The following is a 10,607-nucleotide window of genomic DNA, read 5'->3' on the forward strand; positions in this document are numbered from 1 at the left end:
TGTTATAGATCGCATTTCTGCGGTTTGCTGTTGGTCGCCGCAAAAAGATGACCAAAGCCCATGGAACAGAGACGGTTACAGCTGCTGACGGCATGGGGAATTCTTTCGGAAACAAAGTTATCGCATCTGTTTATAGCGGCATCGATGACTGCTGATGACGTAACAGGTCTGTAAGGGTTGTCTCATTTCATAGGAGAATGTTTCAACCCCTACTAGTAGTGCCAAGTGCAAGGATCAAGGGGTAGGGTGAGGGGTAAGGGGGAGTGCCAAGGGGTGAATTGGGATTTGGGCCTATATTTGACGTGTGGAACTAGTTGATATACTGTCCAGACAACTCTGAAAAACCATTTAATCCATCGATCTAGGTAACTTCACATGAAAAAAACCTCTTTAAAAATATCTAATTAGTAAATCATGACTTGCGGACAGGATGCTGCAACTGCTCATGATATTAAAATTTCTGGCAAAGGCCTGGAATGGTGATAGAATTCACATTTAGAAGCAGCCATTTACACTTTATATCAACTGTAATGTACTTAATTTGCATGGTTAAGGAACATCAGCAATGAATTCATTACAAAAATGCTAAATGCACTGCAAAAATAATGTATCCGTAATTTCACTGTTAAACTTGATTGAAGATATTATAGGGCATCGTCGCTGCACTGGGTGACATGTTTCTGTATGAAACAGAAGGGAACGCTTATTTCTAACAATGTAACCGTCTAATAATGAATAGTGTTTGTTGTATACATTGTGTTACTATTGTACTGCCAGTTCAATACATTACTTTGATTGTACAGCAGATCAAACAACATACTCATATCTGCATCTGTATGTTTGAAATCATCTTGAAGTGATGATATTCAGGGTTTTTTTTCCATATGAAATAGTATCTTATGGGCATTTTAACCTCCACACATCTTGAGATCATAATGTAGATGAGTCTTTCTCAAATGGGGGTAAGTGTACAAAATGGATGCTTTTATAGACATTTGAAATTTCGCCCATTAGAAATAAATGGGAGAAGAAAAAAGATTTTAAAAATTCATAAAAATTGTGAACTTTGACTTACTTTTCCCAAAATGTAATGACATCTATTCTGGGTCATGGGTAGATTTCAGGGGGTACTCTACTGTAAAAAGTGATATAGATCAAAGCTGCTGTTATTAATATAATATTCATCTCATAATTAATATCTCCAATAGACAGTGAATAGGGATAATAGCATGTCTTTGTTTCTTCACTACAGACATTGTGTTGATGCTAAACAAGTTAATTCCGTTTCATTTTTAGTGCAACAGCCCAAAAAGTCTGATGGACTATTGCAGGGGTGTCAAACTCATTTTAGTTCAGGGGCCACATTCAGCTAAATTTGATCTGAAGTGGGCCGAACCAGTAAAATAATAACATAATTATATATAAATAATGTGACCTCGAAACTTTTCTCTATGTTTTAGAGCAAAAAAAGTTGATTTACATTATAAAAATGTTTACATCTACAAGCTATCTTCTCAAAAGACGTGAATAACATGAACAAAGTGAAAAAATAAGTGTAATTTTAACAATATTATGCCTCAGTTTATCATTTACACATGTACATTATATCTTACAGATCATAGCGGGTCTACAAATAAACAAAACCAGTAACAAGTTTAGTAACAGACAGAATCTTGTTAAAATTGTACTTACTTCTCTTAAGACATTTCAGGTTGTTCATATTTGTTCAAGTTATTTACATTTTTTGTGAAATTATACTTTGTTTTAGTGTAAATACATGAAAAGTTTAGGGAAAAGGGAAAAGTTTAGAGTTGTCATTATGTATATGTTATTATGATAGTATTTCACTCGTTTGACCCACTTGAGATTGAATTGGTCTGAATGTGGAACCTGAACTAAAAAGGATTGTTAATATCTTAGTGTAATTTTTGCATTTCACAAATTCATCCCAAGGGCTGGACTGGACCCTTTGGCGGGCCGGATTTGGCCCCCGGGCCACATGTTTGACACCTGTGGACTATTGGTATCAGATGTCGTCTGCTGTCCGTCTGTCCGTTGTCCATCCGTAAACAATTTTTCAAGAATCTTCTTCTCCAAAACCGTCAGTCAGAATGACTTGATATTTGTTGTGGAACATCTATGGGGTTAGCTCTACCAAGTTTGGTCAAAGAATTGGGAAATATTGATTTTTGCCTTTTTATTTTAAATGTATTTTTGAAGTTTTAAAAATTCCCATTGGTTTATAATGGGACACATTTCAACATGCTACACCTTGAAAACAGTTTTTTGATATAATTACTATTGGCAATAGATAGGAAGTCACACATGGGCTTTCATTTGGTGCCATGACCTTTAACCTTGAGTGACCTTAAAAGGTCAAATGAAGGTCAATTAATGTCTTTAAATATGCTGTTGGACTACAGGATCCTATTGTTCATTTCACCATGCCTAATGGGAAATTAAAAAAAATCCAAAGTGAATATTGTTTTCCATCAGATGTAACGGATTTGTGATCTTCTAACGATAATTAAAGGAACTCAAAGTGCTGATCTGAGTTCTGAGCCACCCACAGCCTGAATGAACCCTCATCCACAGCTCTGTCCACCCACTGGAGCAGTTTCCTGAACTTGACTCTGAACATGCTGTTCATTTCTCTACCCCCTCTTCCACTAGCTCTGTTTCTCATCTTTACATAGATTTTTTTTTTTTTTTTTTTTGCAGTGATGCCAGTATGAGAATGTCTGGCTAAAGCTGCTCTCAGGAAACTGAAACTCTGACAGGATTCAGAACTGTGGACTGATGAAGCACTTTAGATTTCGGAGACTTCAGACTCCAGAGGTTAAATGAGTCAGAAACTGTGACAGTCCATCTCGCAGTGTTAGAAACTTTAATCAACTACCAAAGAGAAAATGAACTGTAGCTACTGCATAACATAATACTTCTTATTCCACATCTCATATTTCTGTGAAGATAAAAAATTGCAACTATTATCCAAGGGACAGGGAAATGAAAAATGTAGGGGTGTCAGTAAGGATCGACATAATGGACATCTAGAATGTTTTGTATCCCCACTTCTGTTGTACCCTTGTGGGTGGGTTGGTTATTTATTTATTTATTTATTCATTTTGGTTTTGAACAGTTTTTTTCTCCTCGGCTGATAAGCCATGAGCTAGCTATAGTAAAGGTGTTGTGTCTGGCATCATCTTCAGTAGCAATTTCTTCAAATATCTCCAACAAAACTAATGGTTGGATTCATTTCAGATTTTATTCGTAACTTCCTTCCTCTACAAAATTTGTTCACATTTTCACATTTTTGAGAACTTTAGATTTTTTTTAATGAATTTTTGAAATATTAAAAATGTGCCTTTACTTAAAATGGTCCATATTTTAATGGCTTATAACATGGAAATGGTCACAGATATCAGTATAGTTCCTATTGAGCACTGATAGGAAGTCATATATGGACTTTGATTGAATTAGTTGAGTTCTCCTCCAGTGAAAGAACCACCCACTTCTGTTGGGAGATTGAACTCCTGCATCAAGACCACAGAACTCTAACACAGAGACAGAACCTGACAAATCTCGCAAACTCAACTGGTTATTGACTCTTGACAGAACATGATGCTGAGATACAGGGACATAGGTCCTATTTTTATCGTCCAAAAATATGAACTGTGTGAATGTATGAGTGTATGAGCGCATGCGTGGCGTCTGTCAAACCGCCGGCGGATCTACTCTCAGAAATCCAGCATTTTAACTACTTATTTCTTGCCTTTCAACGCTTACTCACTTGAACCCAACCTCTTAACCGTGTCTTTTTAACTTGACGCTATCAACCCAAACCTTCATCAGGACAGGTCAGTATTGTCAGTGGATCCTTACCTCTGGCTGTCACCCACCGCTTCCCGCGCTCTGCCCGGTATCTCGCTGCTTCCACCATGGCGTCATCCTCATCAGCTGGAGATAGTCCTCTCGTCCAAGCAAACAAAACCCTGGTAAAGGCTTACCAAACTATCGCGGATCTCAAAGAGGAAATACTGCGCCTCTCCGCAGAACTCGCGGAGAAAAATGCCCAGCTCTGTGGTTTCTCCAGCCGCCTTCCCACACTGTCCAGTCTGTTCCTGAAAAGCGCAGAGAAGCCCAAAGCCTCCTGTGATGATACGGTGTTATGGGATCCTTCCTCTGCCTGTTCTCGCCCCCCGTGTTCTACACCCTGGTCTGAAGTGGTGATTCGTGGCCGCAAAAAGAACACCAGCAAAGACTCACCACCGCCGACCATCAGCACATCAAACCGCTTCGCCGTCCTGTCCGTGGAGGACACTCCGGCTCCCCCCGCCACGGCTGATGTGCCCCCCATCCCACCTGGCTCTGTCCCGGAACCGGCTCCTGCTGACACCGTGGCTGCCACCTAGCTGATTACCGGCGACGGTCCTAAAGCCGGTCCTCCTGTGAAGCCGTCGAACAAGGGTCCCCGCTCCTCGGTCCGCTCCTCTGCCCGGCGTCGCCTCCTCCGAGAGGCCGTCCGCCGTCACACTGACGGTCCACCCGTGGAATGTCCACCTAGAGAGACCAGGAACCCTTCACCTTCAACACTGTCTCCTCGACCACTTTTCCCTCCGACCACCGCAATCCTCGGGGACTCTATCATCCGTCACGTCCATTTCTTTAACGCCATAACCAGGTGTTTTCCTGGTTCCACCGTCACCTCCATCCTCCATGAACTCCCTCAGCTGCTGCTCTCACTGCCGTCCACCGTTACCCGGATCATAGTTCACGTGGGCTTCAATGACACTTCTCTTCAACAGTCCGAAGTGACAAAGGTTCATTTTAAAAACCTCTTTGATAAACTGAAAGGATCCGGGAAGGCTGTTTTCATTTCCGGGCCCCTCCCCTCCTATGCCCGTGGTGTGGGCCGTTTCAGCCGACTCCTCAGCCTGAACACCTGGCTCCAGTCCGCCTCTGCTCTGAACGGCTTCAGTTTTATTGATAACTTTAATCTGTTCTGGAACCGCCCCTCCTTCTACAAGTCCGATGGTGCTCACCCCTCTAGACTAGGCAGCAGGGTCTTGGCTCAAAACATCCAACACGCTGTCCTGACCAAAACCACACCCACACCAATGTGACTATGCCCTCCCTCTTCTGCTGCAGTCACCTGCTCCCCCTGCTGGTCACATCTAATATCACCACGTTCAGAGTCTCCTATAAAATCTGTAGTGAGAATAAACAACACCCCAACTGATCTCTCCTCCTCTCCCAGGCCCTCACTGTCCACCTGTCAACTAACCACCTCAGTGAATTCCTCTTCTCCTTCCCCATCTCCAGCAGCCTACACCTCTGCCTTGCTCTTCCCCATTCCTGTCATATCCAGGTCTCGTATGGGGTTTCACTCTGCTAAAAGGCACCGTAGGTGGTTGACACAAATCCCATTACACACAGCGGACACGAACACCATGATGTCACCACCACCTAGCCGGTTTGGATTACTAAATGCACGTTCCATTGCCAATAAATCCCTCTCCCTAAATGAGCTTTTTACCAACAGGAACTTGGATGCATTATTCCTGACGGAGACGTGGCAAAGGGATGGGGAGTTCATTCATTTAAATGAACTGTGCCCTCCTGGCTGCTCTGCTGTTGGTCAGCCCTGCTGTAGTGCACCAAGACAAATACATATGCAGAGGGATGAGCACCGATGACTTTCCCTCATTTGAGTCACAAATGATCAAGATTGGGTCGTCCAGTGTGTTTTACTGTTTCTTAATCTACCGTCCCCCTGGCCCTGCTGGTGCCTTCTTAAGCGATTTCAGTGATTTCCTTACATCAATAATAAAACTGGAGAAGGTTTTAATTCTTGGGGATTTCAATCTGCACATCGATAACAATTCATCCAGCCCAGCAATGGAACTTTTAGCCATGACTGACACTTTTAACCTCAAACAACATGTATCTGGCCCCACCCACAAGAAAGGACATACCCTGGACCTGGTTTTCTCATTGGGCTTACACGTCACAAATGTGTGTGTTGAGGATGTCCACTTGAGTGATCATTGTGGTGTGTTTTTTGACTTATGTGTGCCTCTTGAGCCCAAGCCTGCACCTAGAAGGGCCAAGAGGAGGATCATTACAGAGTCCACAGCCCAGGATTTCCGTGCCCTGTTTAACCCCAGTCTTCTTAATGAGTGTCCCGATGTTGATGAGTTTATCCAGTGCTTTGCCACACACTGCAGCTCTATTCTTGACCAGGTGGCTCCCGTGAAAACTAATGTCACTCGTAAGTGGTCTTGTCCCTGGATAAATGAAAACATCTTAAACCTAAGGAGAATTTGTCGCAAAACTGAGCGTCTTTGGAAATCAACCCAGTTGGAAGTACACAGGTTACATCTTAAAGATCTCATAACCTCATTAAATAAAATGATTAAGGAGGCAAGATCCAGCTACTTCCACAAACTTATAGCCACAAACAAGAAAAACCCCAAAGTAATCTTTGACACAATCCAGTCCATTGTGTCCCCTGCTGTCCCTGCTGCCCCTGTGCTCTGTAAAGCTGACAGCAATGACTTCCTAAACTTCTTCACAGACAAGATCAGGGATATTAAACACAATATCCCACCACCCTCTGGCCGTATGACCCTATCTGATCCCCCTCTGCAAACCTGGTCCTCTTTCGACCCTGTGACACTGGAGGACATCTCAGCACTTTTATCCAAAACGAAACCCTCCTCCAGCTCTGCAGACATCCTCCCCCATAAGCTCCTTGTCGGTGTCTTTGACACTATTGGACCATGGGTCACAAAGTTTTTTAACCTGTCGCTCTCAACTGGTTTGTTTCCCAGCTCCTTCAAACAGGCCATCATAGAACCTAAACTAAAGAAAACCACACTGGACCCCACAGACTTCAAAAGCTACAGGCCCATTTCAAAGCTCCCCCTATTGGCCAAAATCCTTGAGAAAGCAGTGTCTAAACAACTTACAGCTTTTCTGGAGACACACCAGATCTATGACACTTTTCAGTCTGGGTTTAGACAACGCCACTCAACAGAAACCGCACTATTAAAAGTGTCTAGTGACATCCTGATGGCGGCTGACTCCGGGAAATCCACGGTCTTGGTCCTGCTAGATCTCTCCTCGGCCTTTGACACAGTGGACCATACCATAATGATTGAGAGACTGAGGGACCTGGTAGGGATGTCAGGTCATGTGCTAGACTGGTTCTCCTCTTACCTGACCGGCAGAAGCTTCACTGTGTCAATAAACAACTTCCAATCTGACTCAGCGGATCTACTGTGTGGTGTGCCCCAAGGCTCTGTCCTGGGACCAGTCCTATTCTTACTCTATGTCCTCCCACTTGGCCACATTATCCAACAGTACAGTGATGTCTCCTATCATCTATTCACAGATGACATCCAGATATACTGCTCCTTTAACTCCTCTGAGCCCCACAAACTGAGTTCCTTAATCAACTGCTTGTCAGAGCTGAAGCAGTGGCTAAATGATAACAGCCTCCAGCTGAATTCCAGCAAAACTGAGACCCTCATCATTGCCCCGGATAGTGCAATCCCAGGGATCAAACATCACCTTGGAGACCTGAGTTCCTCGGTAAAGACAAAACTGAGGAATCTGGGTGTCATCTTTGACCAGGACATGTCTTTAGAATTCTACTCCAAACACCTAGTCAAAAACTGTTTCTTCCACCTACGCAACATCTCCAAACTCAGATCTATGGTGTCCACAAATGAGCTCGAGATGATCGTTCACGCTTTCGTATCTTCTCGCTTAGACTACTGCAACAGCCTGTTTACATGCTTAAACAAGAAGGAGCTGGCCCGTCTACAGCTTGTCCAGAACTCTGCTGCCAGGCTCCTGACCCGCACTAACAGGAGAACCCACATCACTCCCATCCTTAAATCTCTCCACTGGCTCCCTGTTCTATATCGTCTTCATTTCAAAATTCTTGTGCTAACTTTCCGGGCCCTACATGGCCAGGCCCCTGCATACATTGCTTCCCTGATCCAGCCCTACAGCTCAACTCGTAGCTTGAGGTCTTCAGGACAGCACCTGCTGATGGTTCCACGCACCTGTTTTAGCACACGCGGTGACAGGTCTTTTAAAGCTGTGGCACCACGTCTATGGAATGACCTGCCTCTACACCTACGGTCCATGGACTCTGTAGAGAGCTTTAAGAAACACCTCAAAACCCTCCTGTTCAAAAAGGCTTTTTAGTCTCCCACCTGACCCAGGACCACCACAGACTGATTACACTCTATGTATTCATCATAACGTACTCCATGTGTCATCCCCCCCCCCCCCCCCCCCCCCCCCCCCCCCCCAGTCTCTCTATATCTCTATCGCTCTCTCTTTTCTCCTCCTTTACTCTCTCTCTCTCTCTTTAACCCCAACTGGTCAAGGCAGACAGCCATCCTTCAGGAGTCTGGGTCTGCTCGAGGTTTCTGCCCGTTAAAGGGAAGTTTTTCCTCGCCACTGTCACCAATCACAAGTGTTTGCTCCTGAAGGATTCTGTTGGGTCTCTGTAAACTTAATTTGATTCTGATTTGAATTGATAAAGCACTTTGTGACTCTGTCTGTGAAAAGTGCTCTATAAATAAAATTTACTTTACTTACTTTACTTTATATGTGTGGGTGTGTACACTTTAGCAATGTATGTTATGCGTTTTTATCACTGCTGTGATTGGTCCATTCTGGTTGGTCCATTTTTGTTCTTTTGGTTTATCTTTTATGTGTGCACAGCACTTTATAATTACACATTTTTACTTACTTTACCAAAAAAATCAACCAACTACACTTTTAGATATTGGCAGAACCTGACAACCTCGCAAATTCAACTTGTTATCGATTCTTGATAGGTCATGCCGGTGAAATACAGGGCCATTGGTCATATTTTTATGTAAATAATCAGATTTTATTGGAGATTTGACTCCCCCTGTAGGTTTATAAGTCCTGTCTCCCCCACCAATTATTAGAACTGAAGAAGTCTCTTGGATTAGAGATGAAACATTTTCAAAAGAGCTAAATCAGTATAGTTGAACCGTGAAGAACTACCAAGAAAAAAATGAATTGATTTGGTATTTGAGGATCGTATAAGGTCCAAATTCAGTAATTGTAAACAAATTTCAACCCTATATGGTAGAGCAGTGGTTCTCAACCTGGGGGGCGGGGGGATGGTGCTCATGAACAATCACGGACTCATTGGCTATTAGTACAAAGGAGATGCAGCAGAGTCCTCCATGTTGAAATGCAAGAAGTTGGACTATTACAGAGTTTATCAACAGGGGCACTGAATTTTCGGGGATAGTGGGCCTTTGTTCAAAAAAGGTTGAAGGTTGAGAAACACTGTAGTAGAGAGTTGCACAATAAATAAAGTGGAGGACATCTTAGATAAGTTGCATTTTAACCAATCAGAGGAACACCCACAGTGAACCACTAACATCAGTAACATGCCGAACCAAATATTACAGAAGATCCTTCATCCCCACTGCATCAAACTCCACAACAACCACAGATATTTCAATTTTTTCTCACTTTTATTTTGTTGAATTTCTGACCCTAGGGATTCATCAATTTAATCTGTAAAAACAACAAAACAAAAGAAATAAAAAAACCCAAACTGGAATGCCAGGAAAGAATGGAGGCTTAAGTGGTCAATCTTCCACACCACAGGTGTCAAACATAAGGCCCGGGGGCCAAATCTGGACCACCAAAAGGTCCAATCTGGCACATAGGATGAAATACACTGAAGATATTAACAATCAATGGTGTAAAAGTCATTTTAATTCAGGTTCCACATACAGAACAATTAGATCTCAGTTGGGTCAAACCAGTAAAATGTTATCATAATAACCTATAAATAATGAAAACTGCGGATTTTATCTTTGTTTCAGTGTAAAAAAGTAATATTACATGAAAATGTGTATATTAACAAACTATCCTTTTACAAAAAATGTGAATAACATGAATTAATGTGAACAACCTGAAATATCTTAAGAGAAGTACATGTAATTTTACCAATATTCTGCCTGTTACTAAATGTTTTGTGTATTTGTAATTGTAATGCAAGTTGTAATGCACATATGTAAATGATAAACTGATAAACTGAGGCAGAATATTGTTAAAATTGCACTTGTTTTTCTTAAGACATTTCAGGTTGTACATGTTATTCAGATTTTTAAGGAAACATTGTAGATGTAAACATTTTCATGATGTAATTTTTTTCACATTTTTCACTGTTATTATTTTACTGGTCCGGCCCATTTGAGATCATATTGTGCTGAATGGGACCCCTGAACTAAAATGAGTTCGACACCCATGTCCCACACCAAAAAGGAGTTCTGTGTTCTGTTAAATATTTGTAGCTCTAATCCAAACTTCTGCCTTCCACATAATCTAGTGGACGAACAGACTGAAAGACCAAACATTCAGCTCAACATACGCTACAACAAAAACCTGACAAATTGCCTTAAATCCCTGTGCAATTAGCTGTAATGGCAATTCCAGCGGCCTATGTTCTTTGTTTACATTCTGCATCAAAGAAACAATCGCTTCAAATGATCCGTGTTAACATCATGTTTATTTTCAAAGCTTATGGAGGATCA

This window comes from Sphaeramia orbicularis, chromosome 22 (assembly GCF_902148855.1).
Source record: "Sphaeramia orbicularis chromosome 22, fSphaOr1.1, whole genome shotgun sequence".
Lineage (NCBI taxonomy): Eukaryota > Metazoa > Chordata > Actinopteri > Kurtiformes > Apogonidae > Sphaeramia > Sphaeramia orbicularis.